The 10,025-nt window shown below is 44.6% G+C and overlaps 1 long non-coding RNA gene across 2 annotated transcripts; it reads right to left on the bottom strand.

Annotated features, from left to right (window-relative positions):
- Positions 1 to 2,205: 2,205 nt before the first annotated feature.
- Positions 2,206 to 9,071, bottom strand: LOC117874431. 2 transcript variants are annotated; one of them, XR_004644972.1, is made up of 4 exons: positions 8,890 to 9,071; positions 6,754 to 6,834; positions 5,359 to 5,552; positions 2,206 to 2,507 (listed from the first exon to the last, which is right to left on the bottom strand). It is a non-coding gene; the product is annotated as an uncharacterized LOC117874431 (long non-coding RNA). The 2 variants fall into 2 exon arrangements; XR_004644971.1 differs by lacking the exon at positions 8,890 to 9,071 and having other exon boundaries at positions 6,754 to 7,331.
- Positions 9,072 to 10,025: the final 954 nt, after the last annotated feature.

Here is a 10,025-nt window from a genome sequence, read left to right as displayed (position 1 = left end):
CCTTGACTTCCAGGGGGCGGGAACAGGAGTTGGTGACTCCGCCCACTTGGATGTCTGTAAGGGCTCTCCCTCTGCTGGGCAGGAGGGGAGCCACACCGAGTCACTACATGCAGGCTAGTAACCTCCTACCGTCAATCCAACCCTAACCCCGTCCCTTGACCCCTTAAGCCCCACCCCTTGACCCCTCAAACCCTGCCCACCTGTCACAGGTATTACTTCCGGGGTAAAAGCGGCCACATGACTAGAAGCAAGGTGCCTTATGTGACCCCTCTAAGAACTCCTCCCACCGTCCTCTACCAATCAGGATGGGTTTTGCCCTGATAGGACCTCCCAGAGAGGAGACTTGACCAATCAGGGTGAGTCCTGGCGCGGGGTGACCTGTTCCGAAGTGGGTCATGTTACCCCTCTAAGAACTCCTCCCAACACCCTCTGCCAGTCAGAGTGCAGCACCATTACCCCAGAAGTCCCAGCTCCGGGCAGAAGAGGCCATCTCTTACCAAGGACATGTGTTTTAGAAATTGTGGAAAGGCTGCTGAGAGGAAACGTGGACTCCTTAACCACCCCCGTGAGAACTTCGGAGTTTATTTTAGACCCGAGCACCTTTGGACGTGTGTGGAGAAAGCGCTACATCAGTGACAGTTCCAAGGAGGACCCTTTGACTCAACCGTTGATGGATACGTTGGAATCCAACCCCAAAACCCTTGTGAGGCACCCCGATGAGTGTGACGGCCTCTCATTGTTCAAGCCCCTAGAGGTGGAAGGTGATCATGGCTTGGAGGAGTCACCGGCGGACAAGGTGAACGGAAAAGACGTTGCTCAGGTAAATGAATGATTAAGAAGCGACAGTCAAGGCAGGGCCAGCTCTAACTTTTTTCCACCCCAGGCAAAAAGAAGAGTGCCGCCCCGCCGTACCCTCCGCCGTGAGCAACGCACAGCTGAACCCGCCCCCACCAGCGCCGCCGAAATCCCTGCCCCGCACAGCACCACGCCGCCCGAAGCCCCGCCCCCTCCAAGCACCGCGCCGTGCCCCCCCTCCGAGCGACGTGCTGTGCCAACCCCCCTCCCCCCCTCCAAGCGCTGTGCTGCCTGAAGCCCCTGCCCCCGTGCGCCGCGCAAGCCCCCGCTCCCCCAGCGCCACGCCACCTGAAGCCCCGCCCCCTCCAAGCGCCATGCCGCCCGAAGCCCCTGCCCTCCTCCGAGCGACACGCCATACCAAGCGCCTGCCCTCCTCTGAGCGACGCGCCAAGCCCCCACCCCTCCTCCAAGCGCTGTGCTGCCCGAAGGCCCACCCCCCATGCGCCGCCATGCAAGCCCCCGCCCCCTCGGCACCGCGCCGCCCGAAGCCCCGCCCCCTTCAAGCGCTGCGCCGCCCGAAACCCCTGCCCCCCTCTGAGCGATGCCCTCCCGCTCCCCTCCAAGCGACACGGCATGCCAAGACCCTGCTTCCCCTCCGAGTGCCGCGCCAAGCCCCCTGAGCACCCCGCAGTGTAAGCACCCCACTGCTTGTTGTTAATTTATGCAATCCCTGGTTCCTAGCCCCATTATACCCCATCCTCCACCATCGCTTCTTAATCATTCATTTACCTCAGCGACGTCTTTTCTGTTCACCTTGTCAGCTGGTGACTCCCCTAAGCTATGATCGCCTTCCACCTCTAGGGGGTTGAACAATGAGAGGCCGTCACACTCATCGGGGTGCCTCACAAGGGTTTCGGGGTCGGATTCCAACGTATCCATCAACGGTTGAGTCAAAGGGTCCTCCTCGGGACTGTCACTGATGTAGCGCTTTCTCCACACAAATCCAAAGGTGCTCGGGGCTAAAACCAAGTCTGAAGTTCTCACAGGGGTGGTAAAGAAGTCCACGTTTCCTCTCAGCAGCCTTTCCACAATTTCTAAAACATGTGTCCTTGGTAAGAGATGGCCTCCTCTGCCTGGAGCTGGGACATATGGGGTAATAGTGCTGCACTCTGACTGGCAGAGGGTGTTGGGAGGAGTTCTTAGAGGGGTCACACGACCCACATCCGGACAGGTCACCCCGCCCTGGAACTCACCCTGACTGGTCAAATCTCCTCTCAGGGTGGTCCTATCGGGGTAAAACCAATACCGAGGAGAAGTTCTTAGGGGGAGGGACACATGACATACCTTGCTGCGGATCATGTGGCCTTCTTGACCCCGGAAGTAACACCCCCTGGGGGACTTCCTGTGACAGGTGGGTGGGGTCTAAGGGGTCAAGGGGCAGGGTTAAGGGGTCAAGAGGCAGGGTTAGGGTTTTATTGACGGTAGGGCCCTTATACTACTCAGGTTTACAGTATTATACAGATTTTGCCTGCTTCATTTTGCTCAGGTGATGTTTGTGTGCTCAAGGAACATCTGCCTTTGTGAGTGTTAATATTCTCCCTAGAGGTCTGAGCAACAGTTTTTGTGGGTTGCTCATTTATGCAAAGAGATCTTGAACTAGATTCCATGGGTTCAATAGCTGTTTCTGCTTGGCACTGTTGAGCATCATCTACCTGCAACACAACAAAAAATAGTCTTGTTAAGTACCATCAGGAAGTGAGAGACGCATTCCAAGCAACCGAATACCATGAATTGGCAGACACCCGCTAAATGCAAGAATCTTCAGTGTTTATAGTGATCACTTTGAAAATACAACAGTCCTGTGCAGAATGTTTTACAGCAACTACCTACTCCTCACCACATTCAAGTTTTACAAATCGCAAGTCACATAATATAACAAGGTATAGGCAAAGCTAAGGAGTAGTACACAGTAATTCCTTGTCTAGTCTATTCTTGCTCAATCACTAATCTGCAGAACTATATTTTGAGATATGTAATTTAAGTTTAATTACTGATATTTCATAATGAATTTGTAAATGTCCTATAGGGTATTCTGTAAATACAATAGCACTTGAAAAAGTTTTTTCGTCCTGAAGCATTTACACTGGCCTGCAGAGGACATCTTGTCCAGATGTTCTGCTGTTCAACACTAGCTTTGTAAAACTGTTGAAAAATTTCACAATATTTATACCTTTGGGGTTATCTCAAATTCCAGTCCCCACTGCTATTACAATCATCCTTGTCTCCCCTGCACTTCCCACCAAATTCTGACATGATTTTAGCATCAATTAGTTAAAACTTAAGTAGTTATAAATGTGTGCTTCACGACAATTGAAATCCCAAATGCCACAGCTTCTGATAGTGTAGGTAACTGGTCTCAATTCTCATCCCACTTACACTGATGTGGGTCCTGTGTGAGAGATGAGCATCAGGGCTTATCCTTCTAGCGCCAATACTTATCCAAATAAAAGCTGTTAAAATGTTGATGTCAAGTGGAAAAAAGGAAGACAGTCCTTACAGTTCCGTAATTGTAATAGTAGCTTGAGAAATATACGGCTAAGTCTAAAAATAAATGATTTTTACCACTGAAAGCAGAGACTGTGGAAGCATTCCTTTTTAGACCTAAGAGTTGTGGAGATAGTGTGCCACCTCTCTAATTGTTCCGTCACTCTAACAATGTTTTTTCTAGCAATGGGCAAAATCTCCGATTGTGGACATGCAGTTACCAGGGTCTAGTTGAGGCTATCACAATACAAGCATTAAGACAAAGTTCAGTACCAGAACTTCTAAAGAATGAGATCAATTTTCATTCCAGTGTCCTCAGTAATTAAAAGCAAAGGAAAAAAATCAAATCAAGTTTGTATAAGGATTGAGAAACGACTTCAGGGTCTGGCCCTAAAAAATGAAAACTCTGGGAACAGAATATCTCTTTAAACAATTTGTTGAAGCATGATTGTTTTTGTAGAGATTGTTATTTAAAGAATGATTTTGTGTGTTGTTTAAATTGGCTAAGTTCACAGCAATGCAACAGCAAAAACAAAATTGTTACCAACATATATTACTGGAAAAGCTAGTAGGATCATTTATTATTAAGGTTACCTGTCTCCTCCCTGTTTTCTGCTGCTTATAACTTTACAAACTTTAATTGCTTGGGCTGAAATTTTCCATGCTGTATGTCTGCCTCATGCTCTTTTTCTTCGGGGGTGGGGGACAGAGGCAGAATTTCAGCCAAAATGGTTTAGCTATTCCCAAGAGCAAGGCTAGGGAAATCTACATTTTTCTCATATTAAAATATTCGGGCAACTTTTCTTTGAAAAGCTCCATGTGTTGGAGCAGGGACTTGTCATTTGGCAGGGAGTGGCCTTTGTGTCAGAGAATGTGCTTTTTGCCATCCCCAGGAAAACCTGCCCAAATTTGGCCAAATTAGAAGCCTTTGAAAAAAATCACAGTTCACAGACGCTCAGTAGAGAGAATTCTTAGATTTTTAGCAGCTAAAATCTCTGAAGATTTCATCCTCGTTGCGTATACTTGGATCTCGCACAGCTCTTAGTACTAACCAAACTGCGCATGAGCTATTCCCCACAGAGTGACTGCACATGTGCCATTTCCCCACAGTTCCTGGATATGAAAACACAGCACTGAGCCATCCTCACAGAGCAACTGATATGCTCCAACCCAGGCCTACAGGGGTCAACGCCAGAGTTTCCCTGCAACAGTTCTTCCCAGCTGCTTTGGGCCAAGCATCAGAACTGAGACAGGAACCTTTCTTTCCTGTACTCCCAATGACCCCTCCAAGCTGGTGCACATGCACGGTGGTGGAGGAAGATACTGGACTCAAATGCAGAGGGGACAAAAGGCAAATGGGGGGTGGGGGTGGGAGGGCAGACTGGGATAAGGAGTATGCCAAGATTTGGACTGGAACGGGGGTGAGGGGAGGGGGTCAAGGACAGGGAGCCAGTAGGCGAGGCTAGGACTAGAAGACTATGAGAGAAGGCAGGGGTACGGGGAAAGGAATGTGTAGGAGACACTGAGAGAAGACACAGAGCTAAGAGGAGGAGGAGAAGAGAACTGGGGCTGGCTGAACAGAGAGATTGGGACAAGGAGCCTTCATTCCAGCATATCCGAACTTTTGAGTGCTTTTGTGTGTAATCCATCTATGCACGCACACACCCACCCCCTGCTCTAGGCAGCCAGGTCTTTCAAGAAATAATCAAATATTTGTGATGAGCATTAAAGTGGGAAGATTTACCTCATTTCTATTTACCAAGTTAATGAGCACTTGGCATGAGATCACAGATTTGATCATACCAACAATTTTAAGTGTACCATTATGCCCAGATCTTTGTTATATGCCACGCTTTATTGATTGTATTTACATTGATGACCTTACCTTCACTATATTCATGGCAGATAGAAAGGAGGTGTGAATAACACAGCATATCTTCAAACTCACTTGGAGAGATAAATACATTATGTGGATTGCCCATGCCCTGCACATTCAGATACATTTTTAAGATCAGTTACCTTTTGTGATTTGCTGCCACCAGCTGTCGGTTTACAGATCTCCCCAAGATTATCTGACCTGCCTTTTTGTAAAAGTTGGGAACCTGGTGACAATTTTCGGCTTTGGGCAGCAAGACGGGGACGGGTCCTTAGGTTAAAAGTTGTTCTGCACAAAATGTAAGGGTCCGTTTTCACAATAGGAATAGCAGGAAACCCTAAAAAATAAACAGCTTCTATTAACCAAGGTTGCTTAAATTACTTTATTGTTCTAATCAATCTGATCTTGCTCATTTCAAGATGGAGATGACAACTGGTAATAATTTAAGAAAGTAAAATGGCATTTACTCACTGAATAAAATATAATGGGGGAATTATTAGGACTATCTTGCGTTCCTAGAATTTTATAGGTGAACTCAGGCAAGGGTGTGGATCTGTGCAACAGCAGCTCTACTAAAATGGCCAAAAGCTTTTTCCCCAAGAAAATGTTCTCTTTTTCCTTTAAAGGAACACCATTAACTGGAAAATCATTTCCATCTGAAAATGATGTCTCTTCTACTGTTCTAAGTGGAGCTGGCCGGAGGGCGACAATTCTGTTTTGCGACACCTTTCGAGGTTTCAAAATTTGTTTTTATTCTAGATTGGAATGAAACCATAAGCCTTTCAAATGCTTTCACAAAATGAAATTGAATCAAAAACATCAGGTTTTCAATTTGGGGGCCTTCCTCCTTACAAGAGTCCACTTTGCACCTCAGAAACCTTCCCAGCAAAAACTTTGTCTGAATCAATACATCTCCGTGAAACATTTTGGCTTTGACAATGCAGCACATTTCAATGAAAAAACATTCAGTTAAAAATGTTTCAGCAAAAATTTCCCCCCTTCCTCTCAACCAGAAGAAAAAGGTGTTTTATACTGGGAATGGCTGGGCCTAGAATCCCTCTCTTTTTGCCAGAGGTCTTTTGCAAAGTTTTTGGAGGAGTCCCAAAGTCAACAACATGTATCTAGACTGATTTTCAAAACTACAACCTGATATTAGGATTCTGGATTTCAGAATTTTTGGCTGTTTTGCTTTTGTCATCAAATACTACAAAACTGTACAGATGGGAAGACATCACACAGACCAAAAACCAAAACAACTAGAAATTATATACATCTACAACAAAATATACTAGCCCCCTATAGCCTCAATTGTATATTAGGGCGTTTTTTTAAAGCACATGCAGCTAAACTCAGCTCTGACAAGCAGTTGAGTTAAATGGACTTATGTAACCTATACGAGGGCTGAATCTGGCCGATGATGTCCAAGTTTTTACAATGCTTCCAAGTCACGCATATGACAACACGATTCTCTAGATAAGCGTGCGCGCACACACTCCCCACCAATGTGGTCTCTTCTCCTCTAAAGAAGTAACAATTACCTTTTTTCACCACCTCTGGGAGTCCGTCTAGATCATACTCTGGCTCATTCTCATATAGGGAGATGGCAACCTCATCAGCACCTGACCAAAGGAAAGAGTCATTACCTGTACAAATAACTTTAAGGAGACTCTGGAAAGATGAGTTTAGAATGCAATGATCTCAATCATTCATTTCTTAATTAAGTACATAAGATGTGTGCTTGTGCAACCACAGTAAACTATACCAAATAAAACAAAACAGACATCATGTAAAGGTTACTTTACAGAAGAGATCTCTGTTGATACCATATTTACTTTCAGGGTGCCAGGTACCCCGATTCTTTGGAATCTGCCCCTGGACACACAATGCATGGGCAACATTAATTCTGGCATTTCCTAACTTTTAAGTGCTTAACATTACCACCTTACCATTATTTTAACAATTTTTGGGTATATAATTGAATATAGCTCGTCTCAGAAATATGGATCTCTTTTTATACTGCTAGTGATTCTGCTTATTGGACACTCATGTATATTTGCTAGACTAACTTACCATAGCGAATGGCAGACAAGTTGTAGTATATTTTACACACTGTGGTGACCACTTTAAACTGTTGTCCAGGATGGGTTGTAGATCACTGATGATCACTTCAACCTCCCTGGCCACACAATCGCAGGTGTAAAGGTAGCCATCTTACAGCAAAAAAACTTCAGGACCAGACTCCAAAGAGAAACTGCTGAGCTCCAGTTCATTTGCAAATTTGACACCATCAGATCAGGATTAAACAAAGACTGTGAATGGCTATCCAACCACAGAAGCAGTTTCTCCTCCCTTGGTGTTCACACCTCAACTGCTAGCAGAGCACCTCACCCTCCCTGATTGAACTAACCTCGTTATCTCCATACTGATTTATACCTGCCTCTGGAAATTTCCATTACTTGCATCTGAAGAAGTCAGGTTCTTACCCACGAAAGCTTATGCTCCCAATACTTTTGTTAGTCTTAAAGGTGCCACAGGACCCTCTGTTGCTTTTTACAGATTTAGACTAACACGGCTACCCCTCTGATACTTGTCTGAATCATAACACTTTAAGAGTTGCTCCTCTCTCCCTGTCTACAATCCAGAAGGACACCAAAAGCTGTTTGGAAGGACATATGTATAAACTCTAAAAGATGTCAATTTCTCCATGGTGGCTGCTGAACTATCAGCCATCTATACCCAGAATGTGAATTTTCTTTGTTGTGATGGCCAGCAACGGAAAGAACAGACACACTCCAACATTTTACACTCTCATGTCTCAAACAAAGCATTGTAAGAAGTTATACACAGCACTCTAATGTTCTTTAAAAAATAGCCTCCCCTTCATCCTAAGGTCATTTTTGATTTCAAAACACAGGCATTGGAAATCTATATTCATAACATAGAAGGAGACTCTGAAATTTGAGGAGACAGATCTTGGGCCAAATTCTCAGCTGGTGTGAATGGCAGAGCTTCAGAAACTATACTGATTTACACCAGCTGAGGATCTGGCGCCTCATCTGAATCAAACGTAATAATGCATGTTTTGAAAACAGATTGTATAAATAAATGCATTAAGGTTAGAAACAGGATCATGATTAAGGCTATGTTTTAGTCTCGGGTATTTTTAGTGAAAGTCATGGACAGGTCACGGGCAATAAACAAAAAGTCACGGCCCCATGACCTGTTCATGACTTTTACTAAAAATACTCGTGACTAAATCTTACCTACTGGGAGGGGGGACAATCCTGAAGACTGCTGGGGAGTGGGGGAGAGAGAACAGGGCGACGCTGTTGCTGGGGGGATGCCCAGGATCCCACTGCCACTAGTCCCAGACTCCTACTCCAGGGCAGCACCAGGGACCATGCCTAGTGCTGCCGGAGCAACAGCCAGTGCGGCTGGCTCCTGGGCTTCCCCAGCTGATGGGGTGGTCCTGGGATCAGCTGCACCAGCACTGCAAAATTCACAGAAGTCACGGAAACCGTGACTTCCATGAATGATTTTGCAGCCTTATAATAACATTCTAGTATAGCATTTCCTTCTTAAACTACCCCATACTTGGCTTTTGCTCCTTTAATGGAGCACCATGTTCAGCAATTTGTTTCTGCAACATTTTTTTTCCTTCTCTAGCTGCTTACAGGATTTCCTCCACGTCTTCGTCTCACTGCAAGCAAATCCATTTTGCTTCTTCAGTTGAATTGTAGACTTCAGATTGTCCAACTATAAAATAAAAAATTGTTTGTAGTTGCTAATAGGAAACTTCATTCTTCTGTATAAGCATTATACTCTCACTAAAGGCATCTCACCTGTCATTAAAAGTTCAGTGCAACTAAAAAACCAGACAAAAGTTATAATATGCATTTGTATAGTAGATTCACTTAATAATATACAATTGAATTATAGCAGCTTCTAATTCCAACAGAGAAACATTAAAGTCATGTTTATTGGAAAGCTACATGTGTGTAGATTTCCTTGATAGAGAAATAATAATCTAAATAGAATATTCAAAATAACCAAATGACAAAACCCAGCTGAAAAGCATGTGGTCCAGGCAGGTTTGTCCACCCTATGTGCATTGGAATGCCAAAATAAAGGGATGGTGGATAACTGGCAGCCTTATAAAACACACTTCAGGATAACGTAAATATCAAGCACAGTGCTCCATTAGCTGGGCATGGAGTGAGCACTCTAACTCAGTGCCTGCTTGCCACAATACGGGCTCCACACTGTGCTACATGATTGCTTTTTCATGTGTTTTTTTCTGAAGCGAGAGCACAGAACTACAGTCCGTCATTCACCACAAATGGAAGTAGAAAAAGACGGCAGGCTAGAAAATGCAGAGGGAATTGATAAGAAGAAATTCACCTAGATGGACAGGTTTAAAAACTAAAAACGCCTATCTAAATTATTAGCAAAAATAGTGCTGTCATAAGAAGAATCACTTAATTAATAATTTAGATGGAAATTCTGTATACATTGGAACTGATATGCTCTCACAAGTTGAGTGTGACATAATGAGGTAGTAGAAGCAGTTTAAAGACAATAGGGCACGTCTACAGTGGGAAGTTTCACAAGGTATTAATTAATGTGTTCATTAACATGATGTTACAACATGCAGTGTAGACACTGCACTGTTATGTTTAATATCACATCAGTCAGTTATGGGTAACCTTAGGGGCAGAGTGAAAAGACATGTTTAAACACGGTCTAATTTTGAAGTACAGACCCTGGCAAGTAAGGTATTGTTTCCTTTGCACCGTAAGTGGAGGCATGG

Source organism: Trachemys scripta, chromosome 3, assembly GCF_013100865.1.
Source record: "Trachemys scripta elegans isolate TJP31775 chromosome 3, CAS_Tse_1.0, whole genome shotgun sequence".
Taxonomy (NCBI): Eukaryota; Metazoa; Chordata; order Testudines; family Emydidae; genus Trachemys; species Trachemys scripta.
This window is presented reverse-complemented; position numbering and strand designations above follow the sequence as displayed.